The sequence below is a fragment of the Notolepis coatsorum genome (assembly GCF_963971535.1).
Source record: "Notolepis coatsorum genome assembly, chromosome: 11".
Classification (NCBI taxonomy): Eukaryota; Metazoa; Chordata; class Actinopteri; order Aulopiformes; family Paralepididae; genus Notolepis; species Notolepis coatsorum.
In genome coordinates, this window is record NC_140175.1 from 105274419 (window position 1) to 105298496 (window position 24078).

At 42.9% G+C, this 24078-nt stretch overlaps 1 protein-coding gene across 2 annotated transcripts in view; it reads right to left on the minus strand.

The window, feature by feature from the left end:
- LOC311236964 (vasculin-like) overlaps positions 1-7549 on the minus strand; it is a 69994-nt gene extending 62445 nt beyond the window's left edge. The window contains exons 1-2 of one of the 2 annotated variants that reach the window (XM_084324770.1): positions 7316-7549; positions 5563-6253 (exon numbers count right to left, since the gene is read on the minus strand). The gene's annotated coding sequence lies outside the window, so the exon portion shown is untranslated. Of the gene's footprint in view, positions 1-5562; positions 6254-6865; positions 6932-7315 lie in introns of those variants that run through there. The other variant, XM_084324771.1, reaches the window with a different exon arrangement.
- Positions 7550-24078: the final 16529 nt, after the last annotated feature.

Sequence of the window (24078 nt, forward strand, 5' to 3'; positions counted from 1 at the left end):
CCAACAGGTCCACGGAGGACGCCATATCCCATGTGCTGCACACAGCAGCATCACACCTGGACAAGAGGCAGGGGAACTATGTGAGAATGCTATTCATCGACTACAGCTCGGCATTCAATACCATAGTCCCCTCCATACTCATAGCCAAGCTCAGGGACCTGGGCTTGGGCTATGACCTCTGCCAGTGGGTCTTGGACTTCCTGACTGGCAGACCCCAGGTGGTGAGAGCAGGCAACTGCACCTCCTCATCCATCACCCTCAACATAGGGGCCCCCCAGGGCTGTGTTCTGAGTCCCCTCCTCTACTCCCTGTACACACACGACTGTGTGGCTCAGCGGAGTAGCAATACAATCGTCAAATTTGCTGACGACACAGTGGTGGTGGGCCTGATCTCTGCCAACGACGAGAGGGCCTACCTGGAAGAGGTCAAGGTCCTGGCGGGATGGTGCCAGGAAAACAGCCTCTCCCTGAACGTCAGCAAAACAAAGGAGATGATTGTGGACTTCAGGAGGTCGGGGGTCAAGGACTACAGCCCCCTCAGCATCGACGGGGCACCGGTTGAGAGAGTCAACAGCTTCAAGTACCTCGGAGCCCACATATCCGAGGACTTGAAATGGACCATACACATTAACAGTGTGGTGAAGAAGGCACGACAACGCCTCTACTTCCTCAGGCGCCTAAGGAAGTTCCAAGTCAGCCAGAAGATCCTTAAGAACTTCTACTCATGTACAATAGAGAGCATCTTGACCGGCAACATCACCTCCTGGTTTGGGAATAGCACTGCAAAAGACCAAAGCAGACTACAAAGAGTGACACGTTCAGCCGAACGCACAATCGGAGGGGGGCTCCCCACCCTCCAGAACATTTACTACAAGCGTTGCAAGGGGAAGGCTAAGAGAATTATTAAGGACTCGAGCCACCCGAACAACTGCCTCTTTGAACTGCTGCCGTCAGGCAAGCGATACAGGAGTCTCAAGGCGAGCACAGAAAGACTCAGAAGTAGCTTCTATCCCCAGGCCATCAGGCTGCTAAACGAACAATGAATGAACACTACACAACAACAACCACCAAACACACATAGCACACACATCCACACGCACACACTCACTTTAAACAAACACACTGTAGCACCCACTACACACACTTTATAGCACACACCCACTTTAAACAAACACACTGTAGCACCCACTCCCCACACTTTATATTTATGGATGAAGGATTGCACTACAACTCGTACACCTTACTGTAAATTGTACCTAAAATTGTACCTCATCCCATTTCTGCTTTGCACTAGATAGTACTGTACATTAGTACACTGCATAGTTGTGTATTGTATATTATATGGTAACTCAGAACATTGTACATATGTCTATACCGAACAACTGTGACCTCATTTTCTTCTTCTAAATTCATGCTATATTATGTTATTATGTTATTTGATACTATCTTGTCTAGCACAGTCTCTGGAGCGTAACAGTAAGAAGCATTTTGTATGAAAGTATTCTGTACTTCTGTATGACAACTATTAAAGAACTTGAACTCTAGCTGGCTAGCTACTGATAGCTGCTGATATCAACAAATGCTCCAGCAATAGTCGAGTGCATAATACCTCCGTTGAAGTCCGTTCGCTCGGTAGGCAACGTTAGCTCACGTTAGTTCTATATGTCCCAGTAAACTAAATAGTTCACTGAGGCGTTGTCTTAACGTTATCTAGCCGGCTAGCAGTAGCTACAGATAGCTCCTGATATCAATGTCTTATAACATTGATTCGATGCGTATTGCGTAGCTGAGGGCATGCTGAATGTGATTTGACCAATAGGGTCCAGCTGCAGCGCCGGAGAATCCTGGCTGCATCTGGAGGCTACTAAGTATACACACAGACAGTGGAGCTGTTTGCAGATAGCGAGAAGTCACTTCAGAGAGAGAGAGAGAGTACAAATTTAACTCTGGCCTCTTTAAGTGTCTATTCTTCAACGTAATAGCTTATCTACTTGAAATTTACTGAATAAAATGTATATATGTGACACAAATTCGTTTTTTTGGCCGGTAAGAAATATGCTTGGCGGGTAGAATTTTCCCATCTACCGGCCACTGGTGAGTCAAAAAGTTAATTTCGTGCCCTGCTTGAAGGTGTGTGTGTGTGTAGATTAGACGTGCAGCCTCACACACACCTTGAGGATGCATCTCTAATCTACACACGTTCAAGCACCACAGGAGTGAGACTGCACCTCTACACACCTGCAAGCACCACAGGTGTGAGACTGCACCTCTACACACCTGCAAGCACCACAGGTGTGAGACTGCACCTCTACACACCTGCAAGCACCACAGGAGTGAGACTGCACCTCTACACACCTTCAAGCACCACAGGAGTGAGACTGCCCCTCTAATCTACACACCTTCAAGCACCACAGGAGTGAGGCTGCACCTCTACACACCTTCAAGCACCACAGGAGTGAGACTGCACCTCTAATCTACACACCTTCAAGCACCACAGGAGTGAGACTGCACCTCTACACACCTTCAAGCACCACAGGAGTGAGGCTGCACCTCTACACACCTTCAAGCACCACAGGAGTGAGACTGCACCTCTACACACCTTCAAGCACCACAGGAGTGAGACTGCCCCTCTAATCTACACACCTTCAAGCACCACAGGAGTAGGGATGGGTACCGAATTCGGTAATTTTGAGGTACCGAACCGAAACACGTCGGTACTACAGAGTATCGATTCAAGTGAGATACTGAAAAAAAAAAAAAAAAAAAAAAATGACTTTAAAAAAAAAATTTACCTTTTTTCTTTTCATGTCAACGTTCACACGCACAATATATGCTTACCTAGGATTTGACTTGATTCAACAACAAAGCAGTCGGGGCAATGGCGAGCCGAAAACTGTCGAAATTGTAGTTATTTGAAGTTTGAATTTTTTTTACGACTGAGGTAGGTAAATTAAATTTCTTGAGACTAAAGTACCGAAAAAAGGTACCGTTGGGTACCGGTATCGATTCACAGGTACCGGTACCGTATCGGTTCAAATGTGAAAGGTACCCATCCCTACACAGGAGTGAGACTGCACCTCTACACACCTTCAAGCACCACAGGAGTGACAATGAACGGATAGAAAATGTACGGAAGGTATTGCTGTTGGTGTCACAATACCAAAATGATTGATACGACACCTGCCTAAAATATCTCAATACTGATACAAAAACGATACCACTGCAAAAACCTTTGCTAGGCCCTACTACTACTACTACTACGATAATTTGGAAAATACTTGGGAGTCCGCTGTTTTAACTTACATGGCAAGATTCAGCTGAGGTACACTGTTGTCTGTAGATTTTGCAGAGAGCAAATATCAGTACACTAGGACAGGACTAGGATCCACGTTCAAAGGAGCGTTAACCAACTAATGTTAGCGTTAACCTGCCTAGCTGCTGTATGCTAACGTTGGGGATATCTGCAGCCAACAGCCACACACCGCTCGCATTGAAAACGATGATACTAATGTCACCGGAGGACATCGTCCGGTATCATCGATAATACGTCTGTGGAAAGCATCAACAGTTTCAGTAGCAGTAGCTGCACTGTATTACTGATAGGGATGGGGACCGAATCCCAAGTCTGATGACGCCAACGTTTTGTTTACTGCGAAGCGAAACCTATGAAGTGTGCCGTATGTTCGCGCGCACAATACAAGCTTACCCAGGATTTTACTTGATTCAACAACAAAGCAGTCGGGGCAATGGCAAGCCGAAAACGGTCACATGTGTGCTTACACTTTACAAAGCTAGATGCAGACGACGCTCGCTGCAATATTATATATATTAACAAATGTATCTAAATAAATAATAATGATAATAAATTATTAGAAGTTTGGACTAATTTTTTACAACTGAGGTAGGTAGATTACATTTTTAGAGACTAAAGTACCAAGAAAAGGTACCTTTGGGTACCGGTATCGGTTCAAATGTGAACGGTACCCAACCCTAATTACGGATACTTCTCTGTTTAGCCTAAACATTTCAAATAGATTCCAGATGTTTCATATGCCACTAAGGCTGAGAGGAAGCAGAACAGTGTACAGTACACTAGTACCACTGTACCAGTAGTAATAAAACAGTGCACACTAGTACCAGTAGTAATAAAACAGTGTACACTAGTACCAGTAGTAATAAAACAGTGTACACTACTAGTACCAGTAGTAATAAAACAGTGTACACTAGTACCAGTACTAATAAAACAGTGTACACTAATACCAGTACTAATAAAACACTGGGTTTTTGGCGGCTGGGTTTTTCTCCCAGTGAAACTCCTCGCTGGCAGGTGAAAAGAAGCAGCTGGCGACTCCAACGATCTACAGATATTGAGTGCCATCATGTGAAATGTCCAGTGTCACCGGTGTCATCATGAGTTTATTAACTGGTGGGAAACTTGACCTGAACAGTCAAGGCAAAATTATCAGATCTGAGCAAAACAAGCGCAAATTCACAATAGCAGCAACCTTTTTGAGATAGGCCACTTGCTCCCCCCCCCCCCCCCCCCCCCCCCCCCCCCCCCACCCCCTTCAATTAGTATTAACACACACACACACACACACACACACAAACAGTTACCCCCTAGGGTGAAACCTGTGGCCTAGACTAGGATCATCTATGTAGAGACCAACTGACAAGAGTGACCTATAGAGCTGCTGGTCGCAGCTAAAAATCTAAATCGAGCATTAAGGCCTGTAATGTGAACGTAGCCTTGGTCACACAGTGTGATGATATTCTCACGTGGGTTGGGTTAGATTGTGTGGAGGAAGCACGCACGGCAGTAAATCAGTCCCACACCCGCAGCTGGTTGTCTGTTGTCTACTCTCCTAAACACATTGGCAGGTTAATAATCAGATGATGGATGAAAAAGATCCATTTTCCCACCCTGACAGAAAGGAAAAAACAATGTGTGTTGTTGTCCACACAATGATGTGTGTAAAGTACCCAGTCTAATTCCTATGGACCCTGTGTGCCTAGCATGAGAGATACTCTGCTCTCTCAGAAACATAGCTTTGTTCCCATGTGACAAAAGGCCTCTCTATTATCTCATGGATACAGACCGACTGGGTTTCGTCACGACACACATAATCCTTGTGTCCAAAGCAAAGCAGGGACCTCTGGACGAGTGAAAGTATAAGAGAGAAGAGAGGGCTGGAGAAACAACTTGTGAATATTCATCCAACCACTTCAAACTCATATTTCCTCCCGCTCAGAAACCCAAACGTGAAAACACTGGCAGACCAGTCGTCGGCTTCGCTGTCGAGAGCCAGGCGGCTTTTGAACTATTCTTAGCTCAGGAGTGGAGGGAGAGATACCAAAGTGCCACCAACAATCATATGTTCAGTACAAACAAACTCAAACCAGTCACGCGCCTATCTAGTCTATCTACGGAGCACTCCTGGGATGTGTGTGAACTTTAGCCATTAAAACGACACACGGGGTGGTACATCACTGCCGTGCTGCAGAGAGTGAACATGTGCATACAGATCTCCAGAGACGTGTGGTTGAGAGACGTATACAAACCGAAGACGGAGGACTGAGGAGAGGTGTTTCTGTCGAACCGGAGTCCAATGCAGATCCTCTCTCTATGTCCAAGTGATTTCACCTCCAAAACGCCTCTCCAGGGCGGCGGGGGGTCAGGGACGCTCAAAGATCCTGGTCCGAGAGCAATCCCAGTCTCCCTAGAACAGCGATCCCTTCAGGTGCGAGGCGTGGAGCTGGACTTGCATCTGATGATCTGACGCTATCGAGGCCACATCGGGCTGTTTGTGAGGCGGTCCCTCTGGAAGGCTTCGGATTGATTTATATGAATGCAGAGTGGTTCACATGTAAACGGGTTTTTTTTCTTTTTTCTGACAGAAGATCATGAATTCTGATTCATTCTTTGTGTCACATGGTCAGTTCTGGAGCTACAGAGGGCCAGCAGCAGCGCCACGCTGTCCACGTCTCAAAGACACATGATTCAAGAGGTTGTTGTGTCACACAGGAGCCGATGGAAGTTTGGACGTGGAGGAAGACTAGGGTGTCAACGCCATCACTTGTCCTATTTCCACATTGTATCCACTGCCGGAGTCAGCGATAGACGAAAAGTAGTCCCACAACGAGGTCAAATAATCCTCCTTCCATGCGGGACCCTCCGCTCCCTGGTCAGATCCCAGTCTTCTCCTCCTCACACAGAGAGTGAGTTATTCCACACAGGAGCGGCGTGGTCCACCTGTAACAGCAACACAGACAGAGACAACACGTTTACTTGAACTGAAGCTATAGTCATCTGTTGACAACATTTCTTTCCGAAATTATTCTTACTTTTATGGCCCAAAACTATTAACAATAACGAGACATCCCCCTTCTTTGACAATGTGACCAATTTCGAGTTTCTCAAGAGTTAAAACATTTGCAATCGCACGCGTTCTTTGATTTAAAACAAATGTAAGTTAGATAGGAGGCTCAAGCTATAACCCGGCTTGTTGTTGTTGGCTTGTTAGTTTCAGAACAATATGGCTAACTGTAAACGCCTAGATGTATTTTAATAACGCCAGATAAACAGAGATACTGAACTCGCTGACGTGCAGGGGGGGCTAACTAACTTATAATGCTGCATCCAGGTTATGATCTTCAGGTTATGATCTTCAGGTTTATGGAAACTTGGACCTGCTGGGTTAACAACGCGTTTCGAGCTACAACACAAATCGGGGAGAAAATATGGATGCTGCTCACGCTGCTAAACCATTTGGCATATTATTTTCTTGCATGGAATTTCTCTTGCATTAACACCACAACTCACACAAAGACAACTTAGACACCGACATGAAGCTGCTATACTTACAGATGGAACAGTTAAAACATTAACAACAACAGTAGCAGCGTCTAAACACGATGTGGAGGGTGACCATGTTGGAATGATGACGTCATATGACGCGGCTGACGCTTGACCTGCGGAGTAGGGTATATCTGCAGAGCCGCAAGTCCAGGCCCCGACGGCCCGCCCACGCACAGTAAAACCCGACTACAAGCCCCGAAGCCCCGCCTCAAACCAAGTACAGGCCCCGAAGCCCCGCCCAGACGTCGGGCTTGCGGCTCTGCAGATATCCCCTATTGGACCTGCGGGTTGAAAATAATAATGCTAGGAACTCGCAGGGTTATTAACGCGCGGTTTTATATATATTATATTATATATATATTTAAAAAAAAAAACGTTTCCTAGTATTAAGTCAACACGTCCGACCTCCAGAGTAATAACTCAAACGCAGCTTTAGCAGCTCCTCTCGAGTCTCACCTGAGTTCTTCCCTGAAACTTGTCATTCGCTTCTCGGCTGGTTAATAAACGGCGTCGTCCTCAACCCCGACCGGTGCCACGAGTCACGCGCCGCCTAGAAAGTTCACCCGCATTATTATTATAACGTTCTTCTTCCAAATGTTTCATAGAATTGTTTGTTGTTTTATTTTTTTGCCACTTTCCCCCCCCAATCTTCTCTTCCAAAATGGGAGAATGATGCGGCGCGACTGCAGTGACGCTTCTTTCCCACCAGTCCCACACTACTCTATACTACACTTGGATGATGGAACGAGAATCTCGCGGCTCAACTCCTCGCGTGGCTTGGCGTGCGGCTTCAATAGCATATCTGCAGAGCCGCAGACGCCGGCTTGTACTATGTGTGAGTTGGGCCGAGATTCTCGTTCCATCAAGTGTAGTAGTTAGTTAGTGGGACCGGTGGCTCTGCTATTGAAATGGAAGGGTTCTCTATCTCAATTCAATTAAAAAAGGTGCATTATTGTTGGCCACGAATGTCGAAAAGTTAACAGTATTTGCCAAAGCATTTTACAACGAATGATCACGTCATAACAAAACATAGGTTTTATGGTTTCTTAAAATAAAACAAGAACATTTAAAAAATGGTTGAATGAATGAATGAAAACTTTATTTAACAGATTGCAGAATGGGTACAATACAGTACGGCTCAATACCCACAATTGTTAAGGGGATGAGTCTCCCCTTAGTTTCGAATTGCAGCCTCCCGTACGTGCTCTTTAAGAGCGGTTTTGAATGTGGGTAGGGATTCACATTCCTTTACAGCTTTGGGTAGGGCGTTCCACATTGATGTGGCATAATGGCTAAAGCCGAATCTGGGTTTAACATGATTTGTTGAGCTTCCTCTGGTGTTGTGGTCGTGGTATTCACTGACCTTTGGGAAGTATTTTGACATGTACATGGGTACCATAGTCGTATAGTGTATCTTGTAGACCAGGCCCATTGCAAGTTGCTGTACTCTGTCGTCTACTCTAAGCCATCCTAGGTTGTCAATGTGTGCAGGGGTGAGGTGGGTTCTAGGGGTAAGGTCAAGTAGTAGTCTGACTAGTTTGTTTTGTGATGTTTGTAATCTTGTTTTTAGCGCCTTTGAGGTGCTTTGGTACCATGAGGTGCAAGCATAGTCGTAGTACCCTTGAATGAGTGCTCCTGCCAGAGTCTTCAGGGTATTCTTGTTTACCAGAGAGGAGATCCGGTACAAGAATCTAGTTAATTGGTTGACTTTTTTTTATTACATTGGATGCCATTTTGTCACAGGAAAGATTTGCCTCTAGGATGGAACCCAGGTAGGTAATTGCATCTTTCCTTGTGACAATATTGTCACCCACTGTAACTGAGAAGCCGTCGGTCTTGCTGAGTTTGTTATTTGAACCGAAGAAAATGGACTCTGTTTTGCCCATGTGTTATGATAGTTTGTTATCAGCAAGCCATATGCAGATTTTGCCTATAGTTCCGAGCTGAGGGTTTTTTCAACCTGCCTTAGTAGCCTTAGTAATGATAATAATAACTAAAACAACACGTTTACATAGCCTTAGTAATGATAATAATAACTAAAACAACACGTTTACATAGCCTTAGTAATGATAATAACTAAAACAACACATTTACAGAGTGTTCGTATAATGATAATAATAACTAAAACATGTTTACATGTGGTGGCTGAGTGGCGCAGTGGGCAAGGCGCTCGCCACTAACGCAGGAGATGCTGGGTTCGAGCCCAGCTCTTGGCTGGTCGTCATACTAACACAATTGGCAGTATTAGGGGGTGGGAAGCTGGTGGGTGGGGATTGGACGTTGTGGACAGCCACTCCTACAGGTTGGTTGGTGCGCCTGTACAGCAGAATCAGGAAGTATCGGGGGCAGCGTGAGCCTCCCACGGCCCCACGCGTTACTCCTCGCCACTGAGAGATCGCGCTGTTCAGGTGAAAAGATGCGACAGCTGCCTCCTCTTGTACCGGAGGCGTCTATTCGAAGCCCAAACAACTCCTGCTTCCGCGTTCGAGTTTTGCGCTCTGATTGGCCACTGACCGATGGTATTACGCCCCCCTTATCTACGGCAGTTCTGCACGCCCAACTCTACTAACAGCCTGCAGCCTGCTCACTAGTCCTGCCTCTACTAACAACCTGCATTATCCAATTCATATCAATCGAAATAACGTATTGTTTTCATCCTCGTGATTCCATCAACACAACATAAATGTTCAAAACATGACAAGACAGTTTGCATCACTTCCCACGGTTCTCGGCACTTATTCTACCGGTAGTGCGGTAGTTGTTGCCACGGTATTGGGTCTTTGGGTGAATACTTCATTGGCGGGGAAGAAGAGCCCCAGACCACCGCCCCGCAAGCCCCAGACCACCGTCCCGCGAGCCCCAGAGGCTCCTCCCCAGAGTCTGGGGCTTGCGGGGGCGGTGGTCTGGGGCTCGCGGGATGGTCGTCTGGGGCTTGCGGGGCGGTGGTCTGGGGCTCGCGGGACGGTCCACACCCCGCTATCAGTGTTCTTCTTCCCCGCCAATGAAGTATTCACCCAAAGACCCAATACCGACCGTGGCAACAACTACCGCACTACCGGTAGAATAAGTGCCGAGAACCGTGGGAAGTGATGCAAACGGTCTTGTCGTATTTTTTTTTATTTTTTTTGATATTTTTGCACAAATCTTTCCAATATTCACAAGACATCTTTCCACAGCATAATATGCAACATCCAAGATTTGTCTTTTTCTTTTTCGTAACATCATACAAAAACATACAAAAGACTCATACAAACACATTAACAACTGACATGGAAATTAAAAAAGCACTTACAAAAAAAAAACATTACTATACATTGTGCATATATATCCCTGATGCACATACGTTACATGTAGACCGATCTACCTGCGAGCAGGTATGTGCTGCATCTTCTATCGGGATGCCATCTTTCTCCATAGTGCATGTGAGAGGATGCGTCTCAAATATATGTAGGTGTGCGTGAGAACATGTATGAATGTGTGTCTCAGATATGTGTATGTGGGTACGTGTCTCACGTAAGTATGTGTGTATGTCTCATACGTGTGTGTGTGTGCATCTCTCAGGTACTTGGTCTTGTCGTGTTTTGAACATTTATGTTGTGTTGATGGAATCACGTTAATATAGAGAGGATTGATATGAATTGGATAATGCAGCTGTTAGTAGAGGCAGGACTAGCGAGCAGGCTGCAGGCTGTTAGTAGAGTTGGGCGTGCAGAACTGGCGTAGATAAGGGGGGCGTAATACCGTAGGTCAGTGGCCAATCAGAGCACAAAACTCGAACGCGGAAGCAGGAGTTGTTTGGGCTTCGAATAGACGCGTAACCGAGGGGACACGTGATGCAAGGCTTGGTCCTCACTGCAGCCGACCAGTGGGAGGCATAGTCTAGCAACGTTCTAGACAGGGGAGCGGAGAATTGAAGGGAGAATTGGCGAGGCGAAATTGGGATGGGAGAAAAATAGAAATAAGGAGAAAAAGTGGATAAAAAAAAAATAAAACACGTTTACATCGCCTTAGTAATGATAATAATAACTAAAACAACACGTTTACATCGCCTTAGTAATGATAATAACTAAAACAACACCTTATTAATCATACAAATAATTAAAACAAGTGTATATATGTATCTAAAAACGAAAGTGTTTCTCACAAAAACCATGAAAACAAGGATCATAAACAAAATAGCCCTTTTTATCATCATGAAAGGCATTGTGCACAAAAGGGAGGCTGGGGTCATTAGGGTAGGTGACCGTTTTAGAATGTGCTTCTTAAATGGGGCCAGGAAAGGAGGTCTCAGGTGTTACAGGGGTTTAAATTCGGGTTCAGACAACCTCATGTGGGTATGAGAAATCAACTTAACAAATTATGGGTCCACAAGTCATTACTGTCATGTCTGACACTCCACTAACCTTCCGTTTAATCAGGGCTTGACAGGCTTGTCCTATTGTCCGGGACGCGTGTATATTTTCCCCAACGGAGTTTCACTTCCATGTTCGGTTTGCGCGATCTGATTGGCCACTGAAATTTTTTTCAGCGCCAATCGCGTTACTCCTAACAATCGCGCCAGCAGGCTGTTACCCTTACCCTAACCAACTAACCCTAACCTTAACCCTAACCTTAACCAACTAACCCTAACCCTAACCTTAACCATAACCTTAACCAACTTCGAAAGAGAGCGACTTCGAAAGAGTCGCCAAGCTTAACCAGTTTGTTAGGATTAACGCGATTGGCGCTGAGAAAAACGTCAGTGGCCAATCAGATCGCGCAAACCGAACGCGGAAGTGAAACTCCGTTGGGGAAAATATACAGGCGTCCGGGACAAGTAAAAAAAATTGTCGGACAAGCATAATACAATTTAACTTGTCCGACTGGACAAGTAAAAAAAATTATAATAATAGATATATATATATATATTCCCCAAACGAATAGTAACGTTATTCCATCTGATCAGAAAGTGCCTGTCTCACAGTGTCACACTGGAAACTCTCAATCTCTGTACGTCAATATTACTTGTCCCGGACAAACGCAGAGCGTCTTCTGAGTGCTCGCTTAGTTGACACTGACAGTGGCACGAGACCCGCGAAACGATCAGAATGTTTAATAAAAGTTGGTTGTTACCTGTTGATCTAATGTGCCTATTGTTAAAAGAAATTATTTCAAATAAAAATACAATTATTTATTTGAATGGTGTTATTTATGGCAATAACAACTATACAACTATAGGCGTAGACCAGGGTTTAACCCCTGGTCGTCAAGAGAGAGGGGAGATGAGAAAGATGAGCTGGTGCTGATGAGGAGTGAAGATGAGCTGGAGGACTGATCATACAGTATATACCCCGCACACACATACGCCACACACACATATGCCACACACTGTTTAAGTTATTAAATCACAATAATTGTCCAACTCTCTTGTCGGTTTTATAAAAATTTTAATAGGCCTTTATTTTCACAAGTACATTTCGGACAAACTTAAGTTTAGCTTTCGGACAAGTAAAGTATCCGAAGGACAAGTGGCTTGAAAAGTTAATGTCAAGCCCTGGTTTAATATTATAACTGTCATGTCTAACACTCCACTAACCTTCTGTTTAATATTATAACTGTCATGTCTAACACTCCACTAACCTTCTGTTTAATATTATAACTGTCATGTCTAACACTCCACTAACCTTCTGTTTAATATTATAACTGTCATGTCTAACACTCCACTAACCTTCTGTTTAATATTATAAACTGTCATGTCTGACACTCCACTAACCTTCTGTTTAATATTATAAACTGTCATGTCTGACACTCCACTAACCTTCTGTTTAATATTATAACTGTCATGTCTAACACTCCACTAACCTTCTGTTTAATATTATAAACTGTCATGTCTGACACTCCACTAACCTTCTGTTTAATATTATAAACTGTCATGTCAGACACTCCACTAACCTTCTGTTTAATATTATAAACTGTCATGTCAGACACTCCACTAACCTTCTGTTTAATTTTTTTTTTTATCCACTTTTTCTCCCATTTTCTATATTTTCTCCCATCCCAATTTCGTATCATCCAATTCAACCCTCCCCTGTCACGGACGCTGTTTCTTGCCTCCCACAAGCCGGCTGCAATGTGGACTAAGTCATACATAGCACAAGTCCCCTCCGGTACTTGAGGTAACAGCAGTCGCATCTTTTCACCTGCGCAGCTCGATCTCTCAGTGGCGAGGAGTAACGCGTGGGAGGCTCACGCTGCCCCCGACACTTCCTGATTCTACTGCGCAGGCGCACCAACCGACCTGTAGGAGTCGCTGTCCACAACGCCCGAACCCCACCCATCAGTTTCCCACCCCCTAATACGGCCAATGTGTATTAGTACGGACGACCAGCTAAACTGAAAGCAAATGTGGAGCGCTGGGCTCGAACTGACGAGCCCAGCGATTCTAGCATTTCGTGGCGAGCGCCTTGCCCACTACGCCACGTAGCCGCCCTACCTTCTGTTTAATATTATAAACTGTCATGTCTGACACTCCACTAACCTTCTGTTTAATATTATAATCTGTCATGTCTGACACTCCACTAACCTTCCGTTTAATCAGGGCTTGACAGGCTTGTCCTATTGTCCGGGACGCGTGTATATTTTCCCCAACGGAGTTTCACTTCCGTGTTCGGTTTGCGCGATCTGATTGGCCACTGACGTTTTTTTCAGCGCCAATCGCATTACTCCTAACAATCGCGCCAGCAGGCTGTTACCCTTACCCTAACCAACTAACCCTAACCTTAACCCTAATCTTAACCAACTAACCCTAACCTTAACCATAACCTTAACCAACTTCGAAAGAGAGCGACTTCGAAAGAGTCGCCAAGCTTAACCAGTTTGTTAGGATTAACGCGATTGGCGCTGAGAAAAACGTCAGTGGCCAATCAGATCGTGCAAACCGAACGCGGAAGTGAAACTCCGTTGGGGAAAATATACAGGCGTCCGGGACAAGTAAAAAAAATTGTCGGACAAGCATAATACAATTTAACTTGTCCGACTGGACAAGTAAAAAAAAAAAAAATATATATATATATATATATATATATATATATATATATATATATATATATATATATATATATATATATATATATATATATATATATATATATATATATATATATATATTCCCCAAACGAATAGTAACGTTATTCCATCTGATCAGAAAGTGCCTGTCTCACAGTGTCACACTGGAAACTCTCAATCTCTGTACGTCAATATTACTTGTCCCGGACAAACGCAGAGCGTCTTCTGAGTGCTCGCTTAGTTGACACTGACAGTGGCACGAGACCCGCGAAACGATCAGAATGTTTAATAAAAGTTGGTTGTTACCTGTTGATCTAATGTGCCTATTGTTAAAAGAAATTATTTCAAATAAAAATACAATTATTTATTTGAATGGTGTTATTTATGGCAATAACAACTATACAACTATAGGCGTAGACCAGGGTTTAACCCCTGGTCGTCAAGAGAGAGGGGAGATGAGAAAGATGAGCTGGTGCTGATGAGGAGTGAAGATGAGCTGGAGGACTGATCATACAGTATATACCCCGCACACACATACGCCACACACACATATGCCACACACTGTTTAAGTTATTAAATCACAATAATTGTCCAACTCTCTTGTCGGTTTTATAAAAATTTTAATAGGCCTTTATTTTCACACGTACATTTCGGACAAACTTAAGTTTAGCTTTCGGACAAGTAAAGTATCCGAAGGACAAGTGGCTTGAAAAGTTAATGTCAAGCCCTGGTTTAATATTATAACTGTCATGTCTAACACTCCACTAACCTTCTGTTTAATATTATAACTGTCATGTCTAACACTCCACTAACCTTCTGTTTAATATTATAACTGTCATGTCTAACACTCCACTAACCTTCTGTTTAATATTATAACTGTCATGTCTAACACTCCACTAACCTTCTGTTTAATATTATAAACTGTCATGTCTGACACTCCACTAACCTTCTGTTTAATATTATAAACTGTCATGTCTGACACTCCACTAACCTTCTGTTTAATATTATAACTGTCATGTCTGACACTCCACTAACCTTCTGTTTAATATTATAAACTGTCATGTCTGACACTCCACTAACCTTCTGTTTAATATTATAACTGTCATGTCTAACACTCCACTAACCTTCTGTTTAATATTATAAACTGTCATGTCTGACACTCCACTAACCTTCTGTTTAATATTATAAACTGTCATGTCAGACACTCCACTAACCTTCTGTTTAATATTATAAACTGTCATGTCAGACACTCCACTAACCTTCTGTTTAATTTTTTTTTTATCCACTTTTTCTCCCATTTTCTATATTTTCTCCCATCCCAATTTCGTATCATCCAATTCAACCCTCCCCTGTCACGGACGCTGTTTCTTGCCTCCCACAAGCCGGCTGCAATGTGGACTAAGTCATACATAGCACAAGTCCCCTCCGGTACTTGAGGTAACAGCAGTCGCATCTTTTCACCTGCGCAGCTCGATCTCTCAGTGGCGAGGAGTAACGCGTGGGAGGCTCACGCTGCCCCCGACACTTCCTGATTCTACTGCGCAGGCGCACCAACCGACCTGTAGGAGTCGCTGTCCACAACGCTCGAACCCCACCCATCAGTTTCCCACCCCCTAATACGGCCAATGTGTATTAGTACGGACGACCAGCTAAACTGAAAGCAAATGTGGAGCGCTGGGCTCGAACTGACGAGCCCAGCGTCTCTAGCATTTCGTGGCGAGCGCCTTGCCCACTACGCCACGTAGCCGCCCTACCTTCTGTTTAATATTATAAACTGTCATGTCTGACACTCCACTAACCTTCTGTTTAATATTATAATCTGTCATGTCTGACACTCCACTAACCTTCCGTTTAATCAGGGCTTGACAGGCTTGTCCTATTGTCCGGGACGCGTGTATATTTTCCCCAACGGAGTTTCACTTCCGTGTTCGGTTTGCGCGATCTGATTGGCCACTGACGTTTTTTTCAGCGCCAATCGCATTACTCCTAACAATCGCGCCAGCAGGCTGTTACCCTTACCCTAACCAACTAACCCTAACCTTAACCCTAATCTTAACCAACTAACCCTAACCTTAACCATAACCTTAACCAACTTCGAAAGAGAGCGACTTCGAAAGAGTCGCCAAGCTTAACCAGTTTGTTAGGATTAACGCGATTGGCGCTGAGAAAAACGTCAGTGGCCAATCAGATCGTGCAAACCGAACGCGGAAGTGAAACTCCGTTGGGGAAAATATACAGGCGTCCGGGACAAGTAAAAAAAATTGTCGGACAAGCATAATACAATTTAACTTGTCCGACTGGACAAGTTAAAAAAAAAAAAAAAAAAAATATATATATATATATATATATATATATATATATATATATATATTCCCCAAACGAATAGTAACGTTATTCCATCTGATCAGAAAGTGCCTGTCTCACAGTGTCACACTGGAAACTCTCAATCTCTGTACGTCAATATTACTTGTCCCGGACAAACGCAGAGCGTCTTCTGAGTGCTCGCTTAGTTGACACTGACAGTAGCATGAGACCCGCGAAACGATCAGAATGTTTAATAAAAGTTGGTTGTTACCTGTTGATCTAATGTGCCTATTGTTAAAAGAAATTATTTCAAATAAAAATACAATTATTTATTTGAATGGTTATTTATGGCAATAACAACTATACCGTAATAACAACTATACAACAATAGGCGTAGACCAGGGTTTAACCCCTGGTCGTCAAGAGAGAGGGGAGATGAGAAAGATGAGCTGGTGCTGATGGGGAGTGAAGATGAGCTGGAGGACTGATCATACAGTATATACCCCGCACACACAACTGTGTTTAAGTTATTAAATCATAATAATTGTCCAACTCTCTTGTCGGTTTTATTAATTTTTTAATAGGCCTTTATTTTCACAAGTACATTTCGGACAAACTTAAGTTTAGCTTTCGGACAAGTAAAATATCCGAAGGACAAGTGGCTCAAAAAGTTAATGTCAAGCCCTGGTTTAATATTATAACTGTCATGTCTAACACTCCACTAACCTTCTGTTTAATATTATAAACTGTCATGTCAGACACTCCACTAACCTTCTGTTTAATATTATAAACTGTCATGTCAGACACTCCACTAACCTTCTGTTTAATATTATAAACTGTCATGTCAGACACTCCACTAACCTTCTGTTTAATATTATAAACTGTCATGTCAGACACTCCACTAACCTTCTGTTTAATATTATAAACTGTCATGTCAGACACTCCACTAACCTGTTTAATATTATAAACTGTCATGTCAGACACTCCACTAACCTGTTTAATATTATAAACTGTCATGTCAGACACTCCACTAACCTTCTGTTTAATATTATAAACGGTCATGTCAGACACTCCACTAATATATATCAATTGTAATTCCTATCGTTTACCTGATTTGGTTGTAAATACCCTGAAAATAAAGCTGAAGATCTGGACTTAATGCACATCTTGATTGTTTCATTTCAAATCCATTGTGGTGGTGTACAAAGCCAAAATGATGAAAATTCTGTACAATATTTATAGACCTGACATAATAAAGTAACAGTTGATAATTATCATTTTACATAAAAAAAATAACCCAATGGTAGAAGCACATGAACAAAGTTTCCTAACTGTGTAGAGCAGGTTAGTTTCTAAACCGCGTAGAACAGGTTCGTTTCTAAACAGAGAGTAGAACAGGTTAGTTTCTGAACCGCGTGGAACAGGTTAGTTTCTAAACAGAGAGTAGAACAGGTTAGTTTCTGAACCGCGTGGAACAGGTTAGTTTCTGAACCGCGTAGAACAGGTTCGTTTCTAAACAGAGAGTAGAACAGGTTAGTTTCTGAACCGCGTGGAACAGGTTAGTTTCTAAACAGAGAGTAGAACAGGTTAGTTTCTGAACCGCGTGGAACAGGTTAGTTTCTGAACCACGTAGAACAGGTTAGTTTCTGAACCGCGTAGAACAGGTTTGTTTCTAGACCGCGTAGAACAGGTTCGTTTCTAAACAGAGAGTAGAACAGGTTAGTTTCTGAACCGCGTGGAACAGGTTAGTTTCTAAACAGAGAGTAGAACAGGTTAGTTTCTGAACCGCGTAGAACAGGTTAGTTTCTGAACCGCGTAGAACAGGTTTGTTTCTAAACAGAGAGTAGAACAGGTTAGTTTCTGAACCGCGTAGAACAGGTTAGTTTCTGAACCGCGTAGAACAGGTTAGTTTCTAAACCGTGTAGAACAGGTTAGTTTCTAAACAGAGTAGAACAGGTTAGTTTCTAAACCGTGTAGAACAGGTTAGTTTCTAAACAGAGTAGAACAGGTTAGTTTCTAAACAGAGTAGAACAGGTTAGTTTCTAAACCATGCAGAACAGGTTAGTTTCTAAACCGCGTAGAACAGGTTAGTTTCTAAACCGCGTAGAACAGGTTAGTTTCTAAACAGAGTAGAACAGGTTAGTTTCTAAACAGAGTAGAACAGGTTAGTTTCTAAACCGTGCAGAACAGGTTAGTTTCTAAACAGAGTAGAACAGGTTAGTTTCTAAACAGAGTAGAACAGGTTAGTTTCTAAACAGAGTAGAACAGGTTAGTTTCTAAACAGAGTAGAACAGGTTAGTTTCTAAACCACGTAGAACAGGTTAGTTTCTAAACCGTGCAGAACAGGTTAGTTTCTAAACAGAGTAGAACAGGTTAGTTTCTAAACAGAGTAGAACAGGTTAGTTTCTAAACAGAGTAGAACAGGTTAGTTTCTAAACAGAGTAGAACAGGTTAGTTTCTAAACCACGTAGAACAGGTTAGTTTCTAAACCGTGCAGAACAGGTTAGTTTCTAAACAGAGTAGAACAGGTTAGTTTCTAAACAGAGTAGAACAGGTTAGTTTCTAAACCACGTAGAACAGGTTAGTTTCTAAACCGCGTAGAACAGGTTAGTTTCGGGCGGCTGGGTGGCGTAGCGGAGATTGCGCTCGTCACCAATGCAAGAGACTCCGGTATCGAATCCCAGTCTCAGCATTGCCTTCGGCTTGGGCCGGCCATCGTACTGGCTCATTTGGCAGTCAGCGGGTGGAAGTCGATGGGTGGGGATTGGACGTTGTGGACAGCGACCCCTACAGGTCGGTTGGGAGACGCCTGCACAGCAGAGACAGGAAGTGGCGAGGGTAGTGTGAGCCTCCCATGCGTTACACCTCGCCAATGAGAGGCTGCCTCCTCATGTGCCGGAGGGAACACGTGATGCAAGGTTTCTATCCTCCCTACAACCGACCAGTAGGGGGCATAGTCGAGCAACGTTCAAGACAGCAGAGGGGAGAATTGGATACACGAAATTGGGATGGGAGAAAAATAGAAAATAAGGAGAAAAAGTAGATAAAAAAAAATAACAGGTTCGTTTCTAAACAGAGTAGAACAGGTTAGTTTCTAAACCACAAGTCAAGTCAAGAGTCAAGAGTTTTATTTGTCACGGCATACAAGTATACAATGAAATGCGGGTGGTCTTGCCCGCAACGATGTGCAATAACATATAATAGAATCCAATAGAACAACATTGTGCAATAAACAAGTAACATGTTAGGGCATATCGGTATATGTACATAAGTTATTTACAGAGCATGGAGGACATGCTAGGTCCTTTGGTAGTGTCTTTCTGTACATGCTAATTTATACAATCTCCGGTTATACTATACTATTTTTAAAGTGACCCTTCCTTAGTGGCCATAACTGTGGGCATGTGCAGCATGAGTGTGTGCTTGCTAGTGTGTGAGCGTGTACAGTGTGTGCTCATGTGTGCTTGTGTGTGGAGAGTTCAGTGTTCAAGGCTCTGATGGCCTGGGGGAAGAAGCTGAGCCGAAGTCTCTCTGTCCTAGTAGCTGGTGTTCGCAGGCGTCTGCCTGACCTCAGCAGCATGAACAGGCTGTTGTTGGGGTGGTGTGGGTCTTTCATTATTCTGCAGGCTCTGGATTTGCACCTCTTGTTGTATAGAACCTGCAGGGGTGGTAGTGCAATACCCGTGGTACGCTCAGCTGAGCGCACCACTCTCTGTAGGGCCTTCTTGTCCTGTGCCGTGCTGTTTCCATACCAGGCAGTGATGTTTCCAGTCAAGATGCTCTCTACAGCTCCGGAGTAGAAGGACTAGAGTATCTTCCCAGATACTCTGAACTTCCTTAACTGTCTCAGGTGGTAGAGGCGTTGCTTCGCCTTTTTTTTTTATACATAGAACAGGTTAGTTTCTAAACCACGTAGAACAGGTTAGTTTCTAAACAGAGTAGAACAGGTTAGTTTCTAAACCACGTAGAACAGGTTAGTTTCTAAACCGCATAGAACAGGTTAGTTTCTAAACAGAGTAGAACAGGTTTGTTTCTAAACCGCGTGGAACAGGTTCGTTTCTAAACCGTGTAGAACAGGTTAGTTTCTAAACCGTGTAGAACAGGTTCGTTTCTAAACCGTGTAGAACAGGTTAGTTTCTAAACCGTGTAGAACAGGTTAGTTTCTAAACCGTGTAGAACAGGCACTGTAAATAATAACAAGAGTATAATTTACTGAATGCTAAAATACAACACCATGAGCAGCATGTGTAACAGATGAGATATCTCTCCCTCTCCAATTGTGGGGAAATTATCCAGCGACGTCAAAATAACGGTCTAAGTCTACACTATTCAGCAATAGGAATGGAAGTGGTATCAGTGCATTTCTCAAGTGATAGGCAGTTTAACAACATAAGACCTCACCGTTATTGATTTCACAATCACTGCATCTCCTCTGCTGTACTCTTCACCATTAAACACATACAATGCATACACTTTATTTATATAAAAAGTTTAATATTTGCACATTAAAATTTGATCTTTGCTAATTGTGATAATTTTTTTTTTATTCATCTTAATTTCTTGCCTCCCTAATGGAAGATCTTACATGCGTTGGAGTGAAAAAAAAAAAAACATTTCGATCCATCCTGTGGCTGTAGAGCGCTGTCCGATGGTGAGGAGACATTAAACCACAATAGTCTGATGGTGAGGAGACATTAAACCACAATAGTCTGATGGTGAGGAGACATTAAACCACAATAGTCTGAAGGTGAGGAGACATTAAACCACAATAGTCTGAAGGTGAGGAGACATTAAACCACAATAGTCTGATGGTGAGGAGACATTAAACCACAATAGTCTGATGGTGAGGAGACATTAAACCACAATAGTCTGATGGTGAGGAGACATTAAACCACAATAGTCTGAAGGTGAGGAGACATTAAACCACAATAGTCTGATGGTGAGGAGACATTAAACCACAATACAGTCTGATGGTGAGGAGACATTAAACCACAATAGTCTGATGGTGAGGAGACATTAAACCACAATAGTCTGATGGTGAGGAGACATTAAACCACAACAGTCTGATGGTGAGGAGACATTAAACCACAACAGTCTGATGGTGACATTACATTAAACCACAATACAGTCTGATGGTGAGGAGACATTAAACCACAATACAGTCTGATGGGGAGGAGACATTAAACCACAATAGTCTGATGGTGAGGAGACATTAAACCACAATAGTCTGATGGTGAGGAGACATTAAACCACAATACAGTCTGATGGTGAGGAGACATTAAACCACAATAGTCTGATGGTGAGGAGACATTAAACCACAATAGTCTGATGGTGAGGAGACATTAAACCACAATAGTCTGATGGTGAGGAGACATTAAACCACAACAGTCTGATGGTGACATTACATTAAACCACAATACAGTCTGATGGTGAGGAGACATTAAACCACAACAGTCTGATGGTGAGGAGACATTAAACCACAACACAGTCTGATGGTGAGGAGACATTAAACCACAATAGTCTGATGGTGACATTACATTAAACCACAACACAGTCTGATGGTGAGGAGACATTACATTACGGTGAGTAAACCACGGTGAGTAAACCACAACATATTTGAAGATGACAGGTGGCAAAGGGGGAGGTTTTGGATTTGCAATGAAAACCACGTAGAACAGCGCACACTTATGTTGAATAGGCAGGTAATTTAGTAGTAGAAGGCCAGGTTTTGGGGTAGGGGTGTTCCATGGTCATGAAAAGTGCCATAGCTCTTCTCTACAGACATGGATGCAAACACAAAAGAGCTACCAGACACCGAAAGTTTACATTTAAATTCATGCAAATTACCACAATTTCAGAATAGTTTAGGTTGATCAGTTTTATGTTATGTTACAGCAACTCCATACCAGTAATGTAATATGACAGGAATACACCAACGGAGGCTTTTTAAATCCAGTAATACTGCTGTGGATAATAATGCATTTAGCTAAACTAATACATAAGGAAGGAGAAAACTGTTGCCAAGGGATGCGTCTGTTTTGCACATTTCACACACATCCAAAAACTCCAAACAGTTTCACACACATCAATTTAGTTAGTTATTGAGAATAAATAAATCTGGCATATGGCCACCAGTGATGTCTTCTGGGACATTGAATCCTTGTGTTGTGTTAATTACAGCTCAATGAAATGATGCAGTAGCAGCCCCTATAAAGACAAGGTGTTGCTATTTTTTCATCTACATCATTTCACAGAGCTGTAATTAAACATGGTTATTTCCACAGTAGAAATGTGTCCATGCTTTCTATTTGACGTCCGTCACCATCATCAACCGCCACCATTATGTGGTGAAAAGCCAGCTGTTTTGCATCCTTGTAGAGAGTAGGGCTGATCCCAGTAGAGAATATAGCTGATCTCAACACTTCAATTGTTGCTATGGTGCCAAAATTGTCTCTTAATTTTCTTTGTTGTCGTTGTTCTTTTACCATTCCAAACATTTGCCACATCACCGACCTAAGAAATAGCCTCTATAAATAATAATACAGTAGTGAATCACTCCAATATAAAATCCAGATGGTAATATAGCAGTGGTTCTCAAACTATGGGTCGCGACCCAAATTGGGGTTGCGGGTAGGTGACAGTGGGGACAGTTGCGCATTGGCAAGTAAAAAAAATAAAAAAATAATAATAATAATAATAATAATAATAATATATATATATTTTTTATGTTCTGGCAACATATCCTGGCTAAATATGCCTTGTTTTATAACTGTGTATTGATAACCTAGTGCTGTAATTACATTTTCTAATAAATATGCATGATCAAGTTCAACAACGTGTGCTTTTATTTTGATATTCCTTAATTCCATGTTGAAATTACACTATGTGGGGTCCCCAAAAATAATCCTAAATAAAATGGGGTCACGATATGAAAAAGTTTGAGAACCCCTGTAATATAGGATCAATGTAGCTCCTCTGTTCAGATGGTAATATAGGATCAAATGATCAATGTAGCTCCTCTGCTTCAGATGGTAATATAGGATCAATGTAGCTCCTCTGTTCAGATGGTAATATAGGATCAATGTAGCTCCTCTGTTCAGATGGTAATATAGGATCAATGTAGCTCCTCTGCTTCAGATGGTAATATAGGATCAATGTAGCTCCTCTGTTCAGATGGTAATATAGGATCAATGTAGCTCCTCTGTTCAGATGGTAATATAGGATCAATGTAGCTCCTCTGCTTCAGATGGTAATATAGGATCAATGTAGCTCCTCTGTTCAGATGGTAATATAGGATCAATGTAGCTCCTCTGTTCAGATGGTAATATAGGATCAATGTAGCTCCTCTGCTTCAGATGGTAATATAGGATCAATGTAGCTCCTCTGTTCAGATGGTAATATAGGATCAATGTAGCTCCTCTGTTCAGATGGTAATATAGGATCAATGTAGCTCCTCTGTTCAGATGGTAATATAGGATCAATGTAGCTCCTCTGTTCAGATGGTAATATAGGATCAATGTAGCTCCTCTGTTCAGATGGTAATATAGGATCAATGTAGCTCCTCTGTTCAGATGGTAATATAGGATCAATGTAGCTCCTCTCCTTCATCCAGATTTCACTTCCATGTTGTTAAGAGTTCAGAGCAGACATCTATAGGACCAGAGAGATGGCTTTGAGAGGGAGGCCTGGCTGTGCCAAGTTAGTTTCCTCCCAATATGCACCGAGAACCAAGTGGTACCACCCTTCTTGCAAGGAAGCAACAGAGCCACAATGTTGCCCAGGATACTGGTTTCCATGGCAGCAACAGAGCCACAATGTCGCCCAGGATACTGGTTTCCATGGCAGCAACAGAGCCACAATGTCGCCCAGGA